This window comes from Psammomys obesus, unplaced genomic scaffold, assembly GCF_907164565.1.
Source record: "Psammomys obesus unplaced genomic scaffold, mPsaObe1.curated_primary_1811, whole genome shotgun sequence".
Taxonomy (NCBI): domain Eukaryota; kingdom Metazoa; phylum Chordata; class Mammalia; order Rodentia; family Muridae; genus Psammomys; species Psammomys obesus.
In genome coordinates, this window is record NW_026590062.1 from 643819 (window position 1) to 649818 (window position 6000).

At 43.9% G+C, this 6000-nt stretch overlaps 1 protein-coding gene across 2 annotated transcripts in view; it reads left to right on the top strand.

Annotated features, from left to right (window-relative positions):
• Ttc28 (tetratricopeptide repeat domain 28) overlaps positions 1-6000 on the top strand; it is a 412775-nt gene that overhangs the window by 1003 nt on the left and 405772 nt on the right. The gene's annotated exons all lie outside the window — the stretch shown is intronic.

The window sequence follows — 6000 nt, forward strand, 5'->3', positions numbered from 1 at the left end:
TGCTAAAAAATAAAAAAGGTACAAGGTATATGTTGATTATAAAGGATCAGCTCTGTATATTCTGGCTAGATTAAAATTAATTCTGGGGGTAAGGAGATGTCTCAGTGAATAAAGGTGTCTGCCACCAGGCCTGAGCACCTGAGTTGGATCCCTAGGACCCACAATTGTCTGTAACTCCAGTTCCAGAAGATCCTGCATCCTTAAACAGTTGCATGCAGGCAAAGCACCAATGCACATGAAAAAACAAACAAACAAACAAACAGCTGGGTAGTCTTGGCACAGGCCTCTAATTCCAGCATTTGGGAGGCAGAGGCAAGCAGATCTCTGAGTTTGAGGCCAGCCTGGTCTACAAAGTGAGTTCCAGGACTGCCAGAGAGACCCTGTCTTGGGGGGAAAAATCCAGTATTTGAGGACATTACTCTTGTTGGATTTTGTTTTTCTGAGACAGGTAAACATTTATATTTTCTTTAGAAATTAATTTTTCAAATGCATTGGGTGCTTTGGTTGAATAGATCTACGTGCTGCAGAGGTAGAAGAGGACATTGGATCCCATCTGGAGTTACACATGGTTGTGAGTCACAGAGTAGGTGACTCTGAGAATGGAACCCTGGCTCTTTGTAAGAGCAGCCAATCCTTTCCAAGACCCCAATACCAGGTAGGAGAGAAAGAAGGTTAGTGGGGAGAAGGGATAGAGTTTTCTTTAGTTACTTCCTGCTGGTTAGGGTCATGAGGTTCCTTGAGGCATGTCCAATCTTTGTTTCAGGAGATATCCAACTTTTTCTCATCCAACTGTATCAACAGCTCCCAGGAACTGCAGTGGGGGAAGCATCAGCAGCCTTCTTTCTCGGAGCCCTCTTCTCTCCCTGGGCTTGGCATTTATTCTCTCTCCAGAGTCCTCAGATTTAAACTATCTGCAGCTGACAAAGGGCCCTTCTCAAAGCCTGCACCAGGCAAATAGTTTGCTGCTGTGGACCATCTAAATCAGTCCCATATCCTACACCTGGGATCAAAATAAAACCATGTTTACAACCACAACACAGTGGATTATGCCTATAGTCTCATTTTTTTTTTTTTTTTTTTTTTAAAGAGACTGAGGCAGAATGTCTGTGAATTTGAGGCCAGCCAGGGTTACATAGTGAATCTCAGGCCAGGCTGATTGCGGAGTGAGGCCTTGTCTCTTAGAAAATGAAAAGGAAGGAGCTGAGGGGATGCTCTGTGATTTAAGAGCTTTTGGTTGTCTTCAGAGGACCTAGGTTTGGTTTCCAGTACCCATGATGCGTGGTTCAGAACTGCCCATAATTCCATTTTTAGGGGATACTCTCCTTTGGTTTCCACTATATGTATCTTGTACACATACTTCCACAACATATACACATAAATGAACAAATAAATATATTAAAAATATAAGAAAAAACAAAATATAAAACTAACACAGTCTTTGTGTATTCATAGGTTCTCCTCCTTAGAGAAAGGTCTCATTATCCTAGACTGGCCTTGAGTTTGCTATGTAGCTAAAGATGCCCTTGAACCTCCCGACTCCTGGGGTTAGAGGCATGCATGCACCACCAAGCCTAGCTTTAGATAGGGCTGGGATCAAACCCATAGCTCTGTTTATCAATGGAGTGACATCCTTGGCCCCATAAGATATTTTTATGTAAATTTGAAAAATGGCCTGTTTTGAGCCATAGGAATAATTTGGTATCAAGCTAGAGAGATGATTTAGTAGTTAAGAGCACTTGTTTTTCTTCCAGAGGACTCAAGTTCGGTTTCCAAAACCCACATGGCAGCTGATAACTTTTTGTGTCTTCAATTCTAGAGTATCCTCTTCTGGCCTCCTGGGCACTACACACGTTTTGCACAGTTATACATGCAGGGAAGATACCCATATACATAAAATAAAAAAAGAATAACTTGGTGAGTGCAAAGTGACTTTGTGTGATTTGGAAAATAATGGCTAAGGAGCAAAGGTAATGTGCACGCACATGCAATGTGTGTATGTGTGTGTCTATGGACATGTTTATATATGTGTGCATATGTGTGTGTGATTGTGTCTAAGTAAGTACACATGTGTGTCTATGTATGTGTGCATGTGTGTATGTCTGCATGTATGTGTGTGTAGGTTGCTTGTGTCTATGTGTGAAGGCCAGAGGTTGGTGTTTGGCATCTTTATTCTTTTCCGTTTCTTTTGAGAGGGTGTTTTAGTTACTGTTGTGTTGCTCTGAAGAGACACCGACCCCTAATGTAAGAGAAAGCATTAACTGGAGTGGGTTCTCAGTTTCACAGGGTTAGTCTATTATCATCATGGCGGGAACCATGGTGGCAACAGGAAGACAAGATGTTGGAGGAGTAGCTGAGAACTCTCCTTCTGTATCTGAAGGCAGCAGGAAGAGAGAGCCACTGGACCTGGCTTGGTCTTAGAAACCAAAGACCCCACCCCCACTGACATACTACTTCCAACAAGGCCACACCTCCTAATCCTTTCCAATAGTGCCACTCCCTGATGACAAAACATTTATTCTGTGAGCTACAGGGTCTCTCTGCATAGTTCTTGCTGTCCTAGAACTCCTTATTTAGACCAAGCTGCACTCAGACTCACTAGCCTCTGCCTCCTCAGTGCTGAGAGAAAGGCCTGTGCCATCATGTCAGACTATTTTAGTTTTTGAGGCAGGGTCTCTTGCTGAACCTGGAACTTGAGTTTTGACTAGCCCCAGGCCCACCTGTCTCTGCCCTCCACAGGGCTGTCCTAACTCCGTGCTGAGCCATCTTCCTAGCCCTGTTAAAGGCTATTTTTAACTTTGATTTGTGTTCTCAGCCAGATTCTCTTAGAAAGTGAACAGATTATGCAGCTTAGTGTATGAATGTCCTGATAAACACAAGTATGGCTGAAGGTACAGGCCTTTAACACTTGAGAGACAGAGACACCTGGGGCTCCTGTGAGTTTGACAACAACCTGGTCCATGTAGCAAATTCAGACCAGCCAGTGCTATGTAGTGAGACCCTGTCTCAAAAAAAAAAAAAAAAAAAAAACAAAAAAAAGTAAGCTATGTTTTGATTTTAGAATGACTTTGATACATTTTTCATTTTTATATTTGTAAAAACCAGATGATGTATGTATATATTGAAGTGTCAGTACAAGCAAGAAGTTTTCTTTTTAAACGTGTTTAAATACTTCTACTTAATTTGTTTTGGGGTTCTTTTCTATCCCTGCTGTGGGGATTCTGCCAACTTCTAAGTATGTCTATCCCAACTTTACATTATGGAACTGGGAAAATAACCACAGGATGAGCTCAGGGACCCAGTAGACCCACTATTGTAAACAGCAATTACTTGACTTCCATGAGCCCTTACCTTAAGCAGGGGTTGGGGAGGTCACAATTTTTGGTCTCCTGAAAGTCATATCTGATAGGCTTTGTTAAGTCTGATTGTTTCCTTGCCCCCTGTACATTTCCCCTTGTGAAAGGATGTTGGTCCCTGAGGGAAACTGATGGGGTGTGGGACTGGGGAATCACCAAGCTAGTTCCCTGGCATAGACAAATAATTGATTGTCTGGGGAAGATGAAAGACCAAGCTGGAGAGAAAGTGACAGTGCCTTAATTCCTCCTGGATGGGAGGGGCCTGAGGCTAGGTGTTTGCTAAACTGACACTTGTTTGGGTATTTTATAGGGTCCTTGAGTCCTTCCCTTCCTCCTATTGACTTTGTTTAGATAACCCACCCCTTATTTCTTCTTTTCTCAAAATGTCTTCTGAAATAAGCTGGTATCTCAGGCAGCCCACTCTCACTTTCTAGTCTGTTTATGTCCCCTGACTCTAGAAGGATGGGAAAAGGCTGACAGTATGGCTCTTCAGTGTTTAGCAAGAGGCCTGGGCTTCTCTTTGTTTAAGGAGTTCTGAGCCTATAAACCGTCTCAAGTCTGGAAATTGGCTGGCAGCCCTGGATTTCCCATTGCAGTATAACCTTCCTTTTACCTACTCTAGTGTGCTCCTGCTTATGCAGATCAAACACAAATACAGTAGTTTTCTTTTCTGGTTGGTTAGCCAGTACCAAAGGTCCCTATGTGTGATGCTGTTATGTGCAGTGCCTGTGCTGCCCATTATGAACTGGCCATCATAGCATTGCTTTGCTTGTACTGCTAATTATGGGAACTGTGCCCACAATATGCCTTTGGCTGCTGCCTGGCCCCTGCTACTCTAGGGCCCAGCTAAGCCCGTTACATTTAATTCATACAATTGAGCAGCAGCATCTCCAACTCTTAAGATCCGGCACAGATGACAGAGTTCTTTAAATGTGTTGGTATCCCTCACCATTTCACATCTGAGAAGGACATGTTTCCTGGACCCTCCTGCTGCGGAGGATTGGGTTTACAGGGTATCTGCTTTAACATTCCAATTTCCCTGAGCCTTAAGGCCTCTTCATCAACATGAGGCTGAGGGATAGCAGGCATCTCTAGCTCTTTCTCTTTTGGCAAATACTTCAGCCAACAAACCAAACTTTGGAACTTTTTTTTTTTTTTTCAAGACAAGGATTTTCTATGTAACCCTGGCTTTCCTAGACTTGCTTTGTTGACCAGGCTGGCCTTGAACTCACAGAGATCCACCTGCCTCTGCTTCCCAAGTGCTGGGATTAAAGATGTGTGCCTCCCACGCCCGGCTTGATCTAGTTTACCTCTTTTGAGATCTCACTTTCTGTCTCACTTCTAAGAACCTGCTTAGCCTTAAGTCTGGTTATAGCTCTAAAGGTAACAATTAATGGGCACTGAAGGACATCACCGTTGTCTTCTTGGATATCTCTTTGAGGGAAGATCACTATTGGTTGTACAATTAGGATTAATTAGGATTACTTCCCTTAGACAATGACAATGAGGGTTATGCTGCTGGGGCTAGAGGTGGAGAGACTACTTCCTCAGGTGAAATAAACCCTTCAGAATCTGAGGGTTCAAAGTCCTCAGCCTGTTAAAGTCTTCCTATACATTTCCATCCCTGGTTCCAAAGTCCCAGCGTTGGTGCCTCTACCAAAGCAAGTAGTGATCCCAAACTATTATGGATCTCTGAAGAGATTATAGAAATTAGTGCCATCATCAAGGACTTGAAGTGGTTCTTAGCACATTTCCCTGTAACTCTTTTCTTTGGCCTGTGCAGAAGTCAGCTGGAACATGATAGTTGAATATTGAAAACTTGATCAGGTAGTGACTGTAGCTACAGCTGCTGTTCTTGGTGTGGTGTCCTACTTGAGCAGACTAATGCATCTCCTATACATGGTATTGCAATTACTGAGGTAGCAAATGCCTTTGTTAATGTCTATCTGTGCAGCATGGAACTGGAGAGGTGGAGCTTGTTCAAACCCCAGAAATCTCAAACTTGAGAACCATTCCCTCCCTGTTCTGAGCCTTCATGCCCTGGTGCACTTAAGCTGGTGACCCCCAACTCTCAAGGTAGTCACAGTTAGTCACGTAGCCTGCACCTGGATGCAAATAGAACATCACTAGCAAGCTAGCCACAACCAATGGAATGCATTCACTCCAAAATCCCTCCCTACTCCCCAAGGCTCATATAGTACTTGTTCACCATGGAAAAGCCACAAGCTTTTTTACCAGGTAGTCTAAGGGTTCCTGTTTCACTGAGCTGTAACACTTGAAGGGCTTCCTCTCTCTGGACATTAACCGCTGGATTCTCAGGGCTGGATTCTCAGACCTGCCCACCCAGCAGTCTTGTAGGTGGACCTGAGCTCCTGCCATCACTCTGTGGTAAAGAGCTAGAATTGCCTTCTCCTTGGAGAAGGCGTCCCCCACCCCTGCCTCAGTTGGACCCAGATCCTGCAGACCCCGCCTCTTCTAGACCCCATTCTTCCCAGCTTGGTGTGGGGTGGTATCTGGATACCCCAAGGATCTGAGCAGAGCGTAGAACCACAGAGGCAATTTGCCTTTCAGCTGGTGCACCCAACAGTACACATTTATTGTCTTTCTTTCTTTCTTTCTTTCTTTCTTTCTTTCTTTCTTTCTTTCT